This window comes from Fukomys damarensis, unplaced genomic scaffold (assembly GCF_012274545.1).
Source record: "Fukomys damarensis isolate Sample0158 unplaced genomic scaffold, DMR_v1.0_HiC HiC_scaffold_33, whole genome shotgun sequence".
NCBI lineage: Eukaryota > Metazoa > Chordata > Mammalia > Rodentia > Bathyergidae > Fukomys > Fukomys damarensis.
The window spans coordinates 34,913,670-34,928,757 of record NW_022900945.1 but is presented as its reverse complement, the minus strand read 5'-3'; positions in this window follow the sequence as shown (position 1 = coordinate 34,928,757).

Here is a 15,088-nt window from a genome sequence, read left to right as displayed (position 1 = left end):
TCTGTTGTCTGTTGCTTCTTTTGTTAGATTGATTCCTAGATACTTCATTTTTTTTGGATGCCATTGTGAAAGGAATTGTTTCCCTAATTTCTCTCTCAGTGATTCTTTTATTTGTGTACAAGAAGGCTATTGATTTTTGAGTATTGACCTTGTATCCAGCTAATCTGCTAAAAGTGTCAATTAACTCTAGAAGTCTTTTGGTGGAATTTTCGATCTTCAAAGTAAAGTATCATATCATCAGCAAATAATGACAGTTTAACTTCTTCCTTTCTTTTCTTTATTGATTTAATTTCTTCTGTCTAATTGCTGTGGCTAATGTTTCAAAAACTATATTGAAGAGGAGTGGTGATAGTGGGCATGCTTGTCTTGTTCCTGATTTTAATATGAAGGTTTTTAATTTTTGGCCATTTAATATGATGATTGCTGTTGGTTTTCCATAGATAGCCTTTATTAAATTGAGATATAGACCATCTATTCCAATTTTATGCAGAGTTTTTATCATGAATGGGTGTTGAATTTTGTCAAATGCTTTTCTGCATCAATTGAGAGGATCATATTTTTTTTGTCCTCAACTCTATTGATATAGTGTATTACATTTATTGATTTATGTATGTTGAACCATCATTGCATCCCTGGAATAAATTTGACTTGGTCAGGCTATATGATCTTCTTGATGATCCTATGTATTCAGTTTGCTAGCAACTAATTAAGGAATTCTGCATCTATATTCATTAATAAGATTAGCCTGTAGTTCTCTTTTTTAGTTGAGTCTTTCCCTGGTTTGGGAATCAAAGTGATACTTGCCTCAAGGAATGAATTTGAAAGTATTGCTTCCCTTTCAATTTCATTGAAAAGTTTAAAAACTAGTGGCATTAGTTCTTCTCTAAATATCTTATAAAATTTAGCAGTGAATCCATCAGGACTGGGCTTTTCTTTGTTTGTAGAATTTTAATTACATTTTCAATTTCACTGACTGTAATGGGGTGTTCAAAATTTTTTTATCTTCTTCATTCAACTTTGGTAATTCATAAGTATCTAGAAATCTGTCCATCTCTTCTGTGCTTTCCATTTTATTAGAATACAGGTTCTCAAAGTAGGTATTGATGATCCTCTGGATTCCCTAATTGCATGGATCTGAGCCTTTTCTTTCCTTTTTTTGATAAGGTTAGCTAAGAGTTTACTGAATTTATTCTTTCAAAAAAAATGCACTTCTATTCATATATTTTGTATCATTTTTAGTTTCCATTGCATTGATTTCTACACTAATCTTTATATTTCCTCTCTTTTATGAGCTTTGGGTTTTTCTTGCTCTTCTTTTTCTAGGTCTCTAAGATTCATCATTAGGTTTTTTATTTGAGCTTACTCTATTTTCCTAGTGTGGGCATTCAATGCAATGAAATTTCTATGTAGAACTGCTTTCATTGTGTCCCATAGATTACTGTATTTTGCATTGGTATTATCATTTATTTGTAAAAACTGTCTAATTTCTTCTTTAGATTCCTCTGTGACCCATTGATTGTTCAGGATAGTGTTGTTCAATTTCCATGTGTTTGTGAAGTTCCTATTGATCTCCAGCTTGATTCCATTATGATCTCATAATATACAGGGGGTAACTTTGATTCCTTTGCATTTATAAAAAGCTGTTCTTTAAGCTAGTATGTGATCTATCTTGGAGAATGACCCATGTGAGACCATGTCTATTCTGATTTTGTGGGGTGGAACACTCTATAGATGTCTATTAAGTCCATATGTTCAAAAGCTTGGTTCAGTTTTAGAATTTGTTGTTGATTTTTTGCCTAGATGATCTATTTGTGATAGTGGGGTATTTAGATCCTCCACCACAATTGTATTAGTGCTTATTTGAATTTACATGTTACTTAATATTTGTTTTATATAGTTGTGGGCATAAGTATTTGATGCATATGTTTATGATTGTCACCTCTTCCTCTTGAAATGTTCCCTTTACAAGGATGTAGTGGCTTTCTTTCTCTCTTTTCATCAGTTTTGGTTTGAAATTTACTTTGTCTGTGAATAAAATAGCTACTCTTGCTTTTTTCTGGGCTTCTGTCACATGATGAACTGTTTTCCATCCTTTCACTTTCAGTCTATGAGTTTCTTTTTGCACTAGGTTTGTCTCTTGTATACAACATATTGTTTCATTTTACTTCTTAACTCATTCTGCCAGTCTATTTCTCTTGATTGGTGAATGGAGGCCATTGACACTGATGGTTATAACTGATATGTACTGACTTATTATTGTCATATTATTGGCTTTTTGTTGAGTCTTTTTACATTTTCCCCCTTTCCTTTTAGTTTCTTGCCTTAACTATTTGATTTGCTCTGCTGGGACTCATGGTGTTGTGACTTTCATTGTCTTTTTCTAGGATCTTGTTTAGAATTCCTTGTTGTGCTGGCTTGATATTCATGAACTTTCTCAGGTGTTCTTTGTCATGGAAGTATCTTATTTCCCCATCCATTTTTAAAGGGAGTTTTGCAGGATACATCAGTCTAGGTTAGAGGTTGTTTTCTTTTAGGACTTGAAATATCTCACTCCAGGCTCTCCTTGACCTGAATGTTTGTGTTTCAAAGCCTGCTGTGATTCTGATGGGCTTTCCTTTGCATGTGATTTGTTTCTTTTCTCTTGCTGCTTGCAGTATTTTGTTCTTCTGTTGGGTTTCTGGAGTCTTGATTATTATATGTCTAGGTGTAGATTTTTTTGATCATTGCTAGTTGAAGTCCTATATCCCTCACTTAACTGTTCGTCAAATTATTCCCCTCTGTTTGGGAAGTTTTCTGTCATTAATTCTGTGAACAGCTTTTTTAAGTCATTTATGTTTTCTCCTGCTACTTCATGGAATCCTATCAGTCTTATGTTATTCTTCTTTGCATTATCTAGTAGTTGTTGGATTGATTTCTCATGATCCCTCAATAATTTTAAGAGACCTCTTAAAGTCACTGACTGCATTCCTATCTTCTATATCTGAGATTCTATCTTCACATTCTTTTATTCTGCTGTGAACACTTTCAATGGCGTTTTTAATTTCCTGGATATCTTAATATGTTTAATGGATTCCATTTCTTTCCTATGTTAGGTATTCATTGTTTCCATTTCTTTCTTATGCTGGGCCTTCATGGCTTCTATCATGGTCCTGAGCTCATCTATTTTTTTTTTTTGTCAGTTTCTGTTCTAGGGTCTTGAATTGTAACTTTCATTTCATTTTGCTCACCATCTCTATGGTTATCTGGGAAATTATTTCTGTTTTGAGTTTTTCTGGAGCCTGATTGCTGTGTTTTGTTACTTCCTGTGCTATGAGTTCAGGGTGTCCTCGTGATTCACTGTTAGACTTTTCATCTTCATCTACCTTACTGTTTGCCATTGGTAAACTGGAAGTCTGTCTTTGTGTCTTGTTTAAGCGTTTTCTCATTTTTATTTTTGTTGTTGGGTTGTTCTTGGTTTAATTCCTGTGTTATTACTTAAATCTTCCTAATATAATTGTGCTTTAGGTTTTGAGTCTCTAATGACTCATAGACATTCTCATTTTCATAATATTGGAGAAGACAATGCATTAAATCAATCAGAATCCTTTAGCCCAATTGAAACAATCAGCAACACAATAGGATCAAACACAACTTACAAACCACTTGTGGTAGTTATTAATCTGTCACCTTTAAACCATGTGAATTAAATTAAAATCAAGAAGCGGTCTAAAATATGTTTACAGTGAATAAACTCTTCAATATTGCATCTTTACCATTTTGCATGGTTAAGATGAGAGTTAAGATGAGAGGAGTAGATAAGTAAAAGAATTGGAGAAGGTTTCAAGTGAAGCTAGAGGATATAGGATGACTGTCCAATCTTTAGGAAACTGTTAAATTCAAAAGGGAAGACTGAGTGCAAGAATAAGGACAAGAATAAAACAACTTAACAGTAATACAGGCTTACTTTCCTTTGAAACTATTGATCCTTGAGTGAAGGAAAATGAGAGAAGAAAAGAACATAAAGAAAAAAGAAGATATGATAAAAGAAGAAATCCGAGTTAGGGCAGGAACAGGAACTGAATGGGAGATGAGGAATAATAAGGGGGAGCAAGAGACTGAGTTGGAAAAAGAGGACAGAAAAAGGAGAATTTGCAGAGTCGAATGAGGAAAAGAAAGAAGAAAAAGAATTTGAGCTCTTTCAGGCTCTTTCAGACTATTTCTCTGCTGTCATAATATACAATGTGTGCAGCCATTTGCAGAGCTAAGTCCTTTGACCTCAGCTATCCAAAGGCAGACCCCTGAGATTCTAGCTGATTTTGGGCTACAAGGCCCAAATTGAGCTCCCTGACCTCCTGGAGGGTTGAACTCTGCAAAGTTCTATTACAGGTCCCCCTGCCCTTTCTTTGAAGATATTCAAAGTCTGGAGCTCAGAAAAATGCCCTTTATGGCCACCTATGCCTCTGCAGAGTGGATGCAAGGACTGCCACAATCAGGAGGCCTGAGTGGGGTCAGGAGTGTTGCAGGGGCACCCACAAGGCAAACTAGTCCTCACTGATTGGCCCCAGGAAGGCCAGAGGGAGAACAGATCTCAGAGTGGCTGTCCTGGCCCTTCACTTTCCACTTTCTTCTGGATGATGGTTGCAGCACAGGTGGGGTGAGAGCACAGCTACCCAGTCCTCACCTTTTGGTCCCAGGCAGGCCGATTGGCCCTAGGAAGGCCAGAGGGAAAACAGATCTTGGAGATGCTGTCCCAGACCTCCACCTTCCACCTTATGCTGGATACTGATCATGGGGCAGGACCATTCTAAGTCTTTTGATTGGTAAATTGAGACCATTAACATTGATGGTTATAACTGATATGTATTGACTATCCTTGTTATCAGTTTTTTTTTTTTCTTTTAGCTGGATTCTCCCTCTTTGCATTTAATTTCTTGTCATTCATGATGGATTCATTCTGTTGGACTTCTTGGGATTATGAACCTAGTTGTCTTTTCCTAGGATATTGTTTAAAATGTTTTGGAATTCTGGTTTGGCATTCATGAAGGTTCTACAGTATTCTTTGTCATGAAAGTATCTTATTTCCCAAAAAATTTTAAAAGAGAGTTTTGTAGGATGCATCCATCTGGGTTGGAGGCTGTTTTCCTTTAGGGCTTGAAATACATCACTCCAAGTTCTTCTTGCCTTGAGAGTTTGTGTTGAGAACTCTGCTGTGGTTCTGATAGGCTTTCCTTTGTAGTGATTTGTTTCTTTTCTCTGACTGTTTGTAGAATTATGTTCTCCTATTGGGTTTCTGGAATCTTAACTATGATATGCCTATGTGTAGATTATTTTAAATCACAGCTAGTTGGCTTCCTATCTGCTTCACTTCTCTGTATGTAGGTTCCTTTCTCCCTACTTGGCAAGTTTTCTGCCAATACTTCTGTGAAAGTATTTTTATGTCATCTGCACACTCTCTTATTTCTTTATAGACTCCAATCAGTCTTATGTTATCCTTCTTTCCATTGTCTAGAAGCTGTTGGATTGATTTCCCATGGTCTCTTACTATTTTTGAGAAATTTTCCTTTTCCTGGTCACTAATTGCAATCATATCTGCTATATCTGAAATTCTATCCCCACATTCATTCATTCTGTTCCATAAACATTTTTTTGGGGGGGTACTGTGGATTGAACTCAGGTCCTTGTGCTGAATTTGTGGCCCTGTTCCATAAACTTTTAATGGAGTTTTTAATCTCCTAGAAATCTGTTTGCATTTGTTTTATGAATTCCATTTTTTTCCTATATTGGGATTCTATCACGTTCCTCAGTTCAGCAATTTTTTATCTGTGTCTTCTCTAGATTTATTAATCATGTCTTGCACTATGGGTACAATTTCTGCTGTTATCTGAGAAATTATTTCTGATTTCATTTTTTCCAGATCCTCTTTCATTGCCAATTCAGGGAGTCCAGGTGGTTAAGTGTCAGATTGTTCCCTCTCATTTCCATCTTGGCTTGCCTTAGGTCATCTGGAATTCTGGTTTTGGAAAGTGTTTACATATCTTCTCATTTCAACAGATGCAGACTGCTGTGCCTTTGTTGAGGCAAAATTTTGTTCACCCAGTGGACTTCAAGTCTTAGTAAGCCACAAGAAGCCTTTCTGTGCTGCTCACCAGTACACCAATTCCTGGGTTCAGATTGGTGCCCTTCTGGATTCCTGAACTGACATGTTGTGTGGGCCTGTGCACACTTGGGATAGTATCTAGGTGTGCCTCTGGCTGGGGTCTGTATGTACCTGTTCTCTGGGAAGGACTTTGTCTGGGGGCTCTGCTCCCCAGTTCCTGTTGTCTGAGCAGGCTTCTGGTTAGTGTCTCCACACACTTATCAATGGTATTGGCATTACCCTCTGGCTCTTGCTTGTGTACCTGTGTACCTGTGTACTCTTTTCCAGGTAGGCCCTTGGCTGTGGCCAGCGCTATGGGGTGGTCCTATGGCTGAAGCTTGTGCACCTGTGTAGATATTTTCTGGATGTGCCTTTGACAGGGCAGATATACCTGAGTCTCTGGGATTGGGGAGAAGCCTTGGCTGGGATCTTCTTTCAGCCATACTGCTCTGGACCACACCACTGTTCTCCAGTTATCTCTGCACTAGTCAAATTCTACTTGGCTCATATTTGCTGCTCTTTTTCTCATATCCAGTCTCTTGTAATTTAATTAGTTTTAAAAACCACTCAAATTTTTATATTAACTTTTTAGCATCATATCCTTTTTGAAAAAAAATTATACTTCTAGCAGCCACTCTAGAAATTACAAAATGCAGTCCTAGAACACAATAACTTAATAATGTTTGAGGTTATATATATATATATATGTATATATATATATATATGATAATATGATTGTTTGTATTCAATTTTTGTTGCTAAGACCACAACCTGAGAAGATCAACTTAGAGGAGGAAAGGCTTATTTTGGCTCATATTTTCAGATCCTGGAGAGATTGCTTCACTGCTTTTAGGACTGAGAGGCAGAATCATAATAGTTGAGACCAGTGCAGGAAACATACTCATCTCATGGTAGCCAGAAAATACAGATGGAGGGAAATAGCTACCAGAAAGTAAGAGGTGAAGACACGATATAGCCTTCAAAGTAATCTGCTTTTTCCACCATGCCCCCACCTTCTAATAGTTCATTGAGCTTTGAATTCAACAATGGCCTCATGAGGTTAATGCCCTTCTAAGCCAGTCACCCATCTAGGCCCTATCTCTGAGATTGTTGCATTGCTGATCATTATATAAATCTCTGAGGGACATGTCATATTTAAACAATAACACTATTTTTTTTTTTGGTCTTGCACAATCCATTTCCTTTCAGTGAAATTCAAAGAAAAAAAAAAACAAACAGAAAATTTGTTACATTAATCCCTGTGTGAACTGTTTTGTAGAAAGTTTCCATCTAGTACTTATAGTCTCCTAGTAGTCATTTCAGTTTTTTTTAAATGCATTGTGTATCTCCTTTCTTTTGTGATTCAAAGTCCTCTGATATTTCTTATTCAATGGCTGAAAACTTTGTGTCATTTTTTTTATACTTATAGGTGTTTTTAATGAAGTGGCAAGTTCAGTTAACAATCAAGATTAGTCATATCTAGAGGCAGAATATAACACTTTTATTTTATAATCACAAAGTATCCTTGTTGCTTTACTGTAGAGAACAATAACTTAAAATGACTGCAAATGGCCCTGAAGTTCTAATTCTAAAATTTGCGTGAGGTTTAATTATTATTTTTTGTATATTAAGGCTAATTAAACATGTTGTTGATATGAAATGAAACAGAAAATTTAGATACTTTTCTTCTTATGAAATGAATGTAACTTGAGCTCATGCTATTTAACCATTCTTCAAAATTGGATTTTTTTTAAATTTATGCATACCTTTCTTTGTGGCATGTCAGTACATAAACATATCAGAAATAAGAAAGGATAGATCAACATTATTTAGAATTATATGAGCAAGTTCATGAAATTGACAAATTTTATACTCTTTAAATTCTAAATTATTAGTCTCTGTTTTAAGCATTAGAAAATGGAGGATTAGAGCTGCTAATCTTCTCCTGATCATTAATTTTTAATTGTAAACCTAGAATTAGAAATGCAGTTCCTTTTAAATTGAAGCACATTTGCCACAAGTCCACTTCGAATAATTTCAAATAAAGCTATCTTCTACAGTTTGGATAAATGTCCCTAAAGACCTGTGTGTTAAAGGCTCAGCCCCCAGCCTGTGATGCTTCTGGGATGTGGAAGAAACATTAAGAGATGAGGTCTTGTGGAAGGAAGACATGCCCTTAAAATAAACACTGGGACCCTGGCCCCTTGTTTTCCTATTTGCTAATAGATTTCCATGAAGTAAATAGTTTCCTGGGCCACATCCACCCACCATGGTGCATTCTATCACCACAGGCCCAAAAGTAACAAGACAACTGACAATGGATTGAAACCTCCAAAAATGTGAGCCAAAATAAACCTTTTCTCTTTATGTTTATTTATAGCAGGTATTAGTTCCAGATCTGGAAAACTGACTAACATGCTGTCATTAGACAATAGCATTATGTAGGATCGAATAAATTGACAGAAAAGATAATTGGGAAGAAAATATGTCATAAAAATAAAAAAGAAAGTGAAATTTTCTTTAAGAATTTCCACAAGTTCCTTCAGTGTATAGACAAATGTGAAACTTTGTAAATGCACTTTTTTAAGTATTGGAAAAAGGAAAAACAGACTTCCCTGTATTTTATTTTTTATGAGCTGCTACCTCTTCTAACCATTTAAAAGTGTTCCAAGAGTTTTCAAACATCAATTGATGAGGACTAAGACATGAGAAAATGCTTGAGAGATGGCACAGAAAATGCTAAAAGGGAAGGCAGAAATCCTACTCCTTCAAATAGACATGCTCTACTTTTATGCTTTTATATATTTGACAACTGCTTTCTTTCTTTTTTAAAAAAAAGGTTTAAAAAGTGAAAGCACTGAACAATGGAACCAAGAGGCTTTCAAATACTTTAGATCCATTTCTATGCTTGACCCTTCTGGCTCAATTAAAGAATTCTGGGTAGAGACAGTAAACTGGAGGAAAGAGGCCAATCAGTGTTTAGATATTTCATAAAGTATGTCCTATTTTAAGTCACCCAGACAACAGGGCTTCAAAGAAAAAAGGTGCTTACAGAAAGTGACTAACTGCTGTAGGAAGTAAGTTGGTAGGAACACCAGGAAGCCATATCCTAAATTAATCTCTCCAACCACCCCTACACTTTAGGAGAAGAAAGAATGACAACTTTCTTATAATATCATTTTTAAAAACACAGGACTGTCATACATGTGTTTTAGAAGCAAAAGATAATTATAAGAAAAATTGTCACTATTCACTGGAAAATACATATTTGTTATATAGTCTATTTTCTTGTATCAGATCCTAGTGCACATTGAATTTTCTCAGCAACTGTAAGGATATAGAACTTGCTGAGAAAAGACCCACTCTTCTCAGGATTTTTCTATTTTAGACCTAAATATTATAGTGTTGGTACCAATTATTTCAATCCACTCAGTTATATATTTAGAGAATAAAAAATATTAAATTTGAGGGTTTCTATCATCTGCAATATTTATGCTGCTTCTTAAAACTTGACAAAGTCCTTTTTAAAATTCTATTTAAAGTGCTGCAAACTCTCTATTTAGGGACTCAAGGTTGCCCAGTCTTGTGTGCAGTTCTCATGGTCCCATGTACAAGTATACATTGCTTTTCTTATTCCAGAGACATAGCATAGATTAAAAAGACATGGATACAAGAAAAGTAAGCTCTCAGATTGGTTGTTGAAGTGCTTGTACATGACAAAGTTACTGAGAGATAGAGTCCTAATTTCAGAGAGAAGTAGCTCCACCTCTTTGCTGTCCTTCATCATTCTTCCAGTCTGGGCTTTCTCTTTTCTCTCCTTTATTCTTATCCTGTAGGAGTTGATACATATGTGCTGCTTTTGGGAACAAACATCCTCTCCAATTTAGAGCAGACAGTTTTATTTTTTTTTGTTACCCCACGTCTTACCTTTTTCTAATAATAAGGGAAGTCATTTTGTCTAACTCACTTTTGTAGAAAATGGGTAGATTCTGGTTTAGAAAGAATGACAATCAACTAGTGCAATGTAGCTCTCACATATAATCAGAATAAAAACACAGCAAGTTGTCCTAGCTCAGACCTGAACCCCAGCACTCTGGGAGGGTGAGGAAATGAGATCACACACATAAGCACAGCAGGGCGATTAATCAACCTAGTGAGGCTTTGTCATAGAAAAAAAAATTAAGAGCTGGGAGTGTAGCTCAGTTTGAAGACTCTGAGTTTAATCTCCAATACTTCAATGATAAATATATAAATAGATAGAAAATTTATGGAACCTGACAATTGGAAATCTATTATATTACCAAGGATTAGTAGAATTAAATGATTTAATTTGGAAAAAATCTGCTACAAAAATTCTTTACCAAGAATAAACTTTGCAAAGAATTTTCATCAAAATCTACCAATCATATTTTAAACATGTTATTAAATCTATTTCATATTAGTCTTTATATAATTGGCTAGATATAAAAGACAGCAAACTTTTTTGTCAAAGACCTCCTGCTATACTCAGAGACAAGCATAAAATATGTATCAACAATTAAATGCAGAAATTGCATTATAAAAGCATACAGACTACGACACTGAAGCAACGGAAGGTAGTAAACTAACAATTTCTTAGCGGAAGCTGCATTTAAATAGAAATTGAAAGGATGAATTAGAATTCCAGACACACAAAGTCAAACCAATGTAAAAAAACAAAATCAAATATCATATAGGAAAGAATAGACAGTCAATAAAACATAGAAATCCAAATTTTAGAGATGCAAAGGAGATTTTGATGAGAAACAGGGCCTATCAAAAACCTTGAAACATATACAAATATGATGATACTCTGCAATAAAATAACGTTGAGTCATTCAATTTAAGAACAGTTGTGCAAGGGCCAGAAATTTGGCTCAGTGGTTCCACTGCCTGCCTTGCAAGTAGAAGAGCCTGCGTTCAATTCCCGGTACCAAGGGAAAAAAACAAAAAGCAAAAAAGGAGTACAAGTCTTTCCTGAATGCAAAAATTGTTGCATTAAAGATTATGAAATTTTCAATTAAAGAATAATTTCTAATAAATTCTTCCAAAATATACTAAGTGGAAATTGAGAAAATAGGACTTCTTGCTTCTTAGCAGAAAAGTAGAAAAAATGTATTCAATGTTAATTTTTTATGTCTTTATTTCAGAACACACGAATTCATAACCAATAGACTCCACTTTCAATTTGTCATATGCATCAGGTGCTGACATTCTCTCCCTCATTCATCTTGCACAAATGAATGAATTAAATATTGCAAAAAAATATTCAGCTCAGATAAAATCAAATTATATTATAAAAAATGTTTTTCTTGCTTAAAATAGAAAATTAAAATCACAAAAAATAGTTTCTTTTTCTTTTGTTTTGATTTTTAAAAACAGGTTCTTGTTATATAGCTTGTGATAGACTTGAACTCTCAATTCTCCTGCCTCAGCCTCCCCAAACTGAGATTACAGGCATGGCCCATTACCCCTGGTACAAATATCTTTTCAAATCACTTTGTTAGGTGATTTTATAATAATTAAACAATAAATTTAAATAAACCACTACCTTAAGTACCACTTAACTCTATATCATAATCATTTACATATAACAAAATCTTTATTAAAATAAATTTATTAAATTAACATAGTTTTATGACTTTTAACATTATTAAAATAATTTTTAGACAAAACTGAAATTGTCCAAATCATAATATATAATATATAATAATCGAATAACATAATATCCTTTTTATTGATGTGAGAAAAGATTTAGTGAGTCACAAAATTCAGTTCACAGAGTTCCTTACCCAAAAGGAAATACGAGGCGTGACACAGCAGACACCGAGGTAATTCTGAACTAGTACAGCAGGTTTGTGCTGATTCCCTGATGCCATCAACATAATTGTTTTTTTGCTTATAGCACTTCTTCCCTGAAGTGGCTAGCACAAGGACAGACCAATCCACGGCCTGTGCTGTTCTTATTGGTTAAGGTCATTGTTACAACTTGTTGTAATCTCCTTCTTCCTTTTTGTTTATGTATAAAGCCAGACCTCTTGTATACCATTTTACAACATGGATTTTATGCAAAACGCCAACTTTACTCTTGGTTCATATAAATTCCTCTTACACAGTTGCATGAGATTGTGTTTTAGGTTTACATTTTCGACAATGCAGATGGAGCCCCGAATGACTCACCGTGCTCCCTCTAGACTTTCTCTCTGGGAGCATTATGTGGCACTAGCGATGAAGTTATTGTGTCACTCTGTTCTCATAATCTTAGGGACCACCCAGATGCTAGGGTTTGGTCCTCTCAAGATGCCAAGTCTCCCTGAGCTTTTGGTGAAATTTCAGTTTTATTTGAGCAGTTTTCTGATCCTGCAATGTGACAGTTAGTAGTTGAGTACTATCTTTATAGAAGAATAGACACTGTTTTCTGCATTCTTCTGCAGAAGTCCAATTTTTAGATAAGGGCAAGGTTTGCTTGCTTACCTGTTGAATATTCTAAGGTGTTTGTTTAGAGCCACTTAGTATAAGCAACTTGTTAGCAGCAATTGCTCTTTTGGTGTAGGAGTGGCATCACCTTTGTTTGTGGCTAACATTCTTCAAACTGACCTTGATAAAAACACACAAGGACAAATATCACTCTAAGATGAGGCATTGCTCCTTCAAATGCTAAATGGTGCTATGGAAAACTTGAGCTTTAGTGGAAAGGTCAGGACTCTGGTCTAGTAGGTACAGGGGTCTCAGCGGAACTTCTATCAGAAGAACATTTTGGGAATTTTTAACTCAGCTGGGAGTTGCACGTAGCTAGTCATGCAGCACGTTAAGCATGCCTTTTCTAATGGATGGCCTCTGTGTAGTTCCACAGCTGGCTTTATGTATAATACTATGGAACTTCATCCTATATGTTCCTAGGAAAAATTTCTAATCTGACTAAAGATGACCTTAAATTCCAGTGACTAAAATGAGAAACTCCTGGATTTCCAAAGCTGGTATATTTATATATTCAATTGGGAAAAACAGTTTTAAACTAAATTAGGAGTGAAAGCCCAGTATGGAAGCTTCTAAGAACTATACAACTCAGAAAAACAATTACTTTCTCCTAAAGAGTAAATAAAAAATCAACCATACCATCTCTGAACTAAAAAGTCTTCCAACGCTGCTGCTTCTTCTGTAGTCCCACTGCCTCTGTGTGCCTGCACACACACACACACACACACACACACACACACACACACAGAGCTTTTCTCCTGCCCTGTTGCTTTCACCACAGTGAACACTCGGGATTCCATCATCATCATCACATTAAGGTCAAGGTTGCCTTCCACTCAGTTGCTAACAGTTGGGAAAGAGAAGTTGGAAGAAACTAATCAGGTTTATTTAAGCGTCAGTTCTAAGAAGAACTTCGTCTTGCAGGACTCAAATCACAAAGGGCTTTTATAAGCAGGAAATGGAGGGGCAGGGCAGGAAAGCTGTGCACTGAGCAAAGTTTGCATTACACAGGGCTTGTGTCTCCTTTATTCTTCCGTGGTCAGAACATTTCAGTACAACTCAACCTCCTGGTTCTAGTTCTTGTACTTGACACATACAACTAGAGACTAAGGAGAAGCACTAAAAAGGAAACAAATGTTTTAGGTTCTATACAACAACAATACTTAGTGCTTAATATCATAACCATTTAGGTCAGCTTTCTCTTTACAATTTAAATACTGGTTAGAAGGAAGGGGACCTAAAAAGATAAAAGGGAGGACACAAACTTACAAAAGGAAGAGGAAGGAGGGATTATCCCAAAGGAATGGCTTTGATGTATTATTAGGGTTGTGCGTCCTTTCCATTTTGAGAGATGACATCTGTGTGTCATGAATTTCTAATAACTATTTATAAACCAATAGCTAGCAGAGCAACCAGGACAGCTCCAACAATCAGAGCACTGAGATTTAGACTTTTGAACACTATAGTCTCTACAATTGCTTTCACACGGATTCTCTTTCTTAAATGATTGAAGCCGATAATAAATTACATGGTGCCCTAGTCACTTTCTCAGTTACTAAGATACAATACCTGACATCCACAATTTAAAGGAGATGAGCTTTATGTTGGCTCACAGTCCCTGGTCAGCTGACTTCAAGGCAGAAATATTATGGCAGAGGTTATGGCAAAGGAAAAGATGCTTAGCTCACGGGAGCCAGGAAGCAGAGAGAGAGGGAAGGGGCCAAGGAGAGAGCCATTCCCTTCTGGGTCACACTCAGTAAGCTGCCTTGGACGAGGCCCCACTTTCTCACTTCATAGTCTGCTGTGGATTTACCTGCTGATGAGTAGAGCATCCCTGTGATCCAGTCACTTTCCCACGGTTCCACCTGTGAACACATGTGACTTTTGGGGGACATTTAATAGACAAACCACAACAAATAGATACCCAACCCGCTGCGCTTGCCTAGTATGAAGTTAATGGGTATATAAAATACATACTCTGTTTATTGTATGTAACAAGTTTCATTTTAATATAACATTTTAGAAAAGACGTCAAGCAGTTTGTGGTCCATGGGTTAGACATACTTGAAAACGAGAAAATATTTGAAAGCTCTAAATAATCTTTTTAAAATATTACTTTAGGTCTAGCAGGTATAGAAAATATTCTTTGCTCTATTCGTTAAAAGATTAGGTCCCCAAAGCAGTAATATAGTTAGAAGCAAGCTACCTTGGAAGGAGTGAAGTCTACCAATAGAATCAATCTCCACAGTGTAACTTCATGAAATTTTGTTTGGCTATTCTAAAACTCTCCAGAAAACAATTTATACTATCCTGGACATTTACATGTCTACGTATGTCTTTCTAGGACAACTCTCAAAGGAAAAAAAAAGGGTAATCTACTCTTTACCATTTATCTTTTACCACTTTCCCCATCCTCCTTTTTTCTCAGAAAATTGTATATTTTTAGGAAATTGTATTCTTTTTTTTTTTTTTTTTTTT